Here is a 318-nt window from a genome sequence, read left to right on the forward strand (position 1 = left end):
TATATATAATTTATTTCAGAGAGGAGGGGAGAGGGAAAGAAAGATAGAAACATCAATGATGAGAGAGAACCATTGATCGATTTCTTCCTGCACACCCCTTACTGGGGATTGAGCCCCTAACCCGGGCATGTGTCCTGACCAGGAATCAAATCACAACTTCCTGGCTCATAGGTCAACACTCAACCACTGAGCCATCCAGCTGTGCAAAGATTGGAAACTTTTTATGCATATTTATCTTCATAACCTATTTAGGTAGTAGGTGCTCATAACATTAATAAAATTAGTAATAAAAATACTTTTGTAACACTTTGGCTAAGT

This window comes from Myotis brandtii, unplaced genomic scaffold, assembly GCF_000412655.1.
Source record: "Myotis brandtii unplaced genomic scaffold, ASM41265v1 scaffold581, whole genome shotgun sequence".
In the NCBI taxonomy this organism is placed as follows: Eukaryota; Metazoa; Chordata; class Mammalia; order Chiroptera; family Vespertilionidae; genus Myotis; species Myotis brandtii.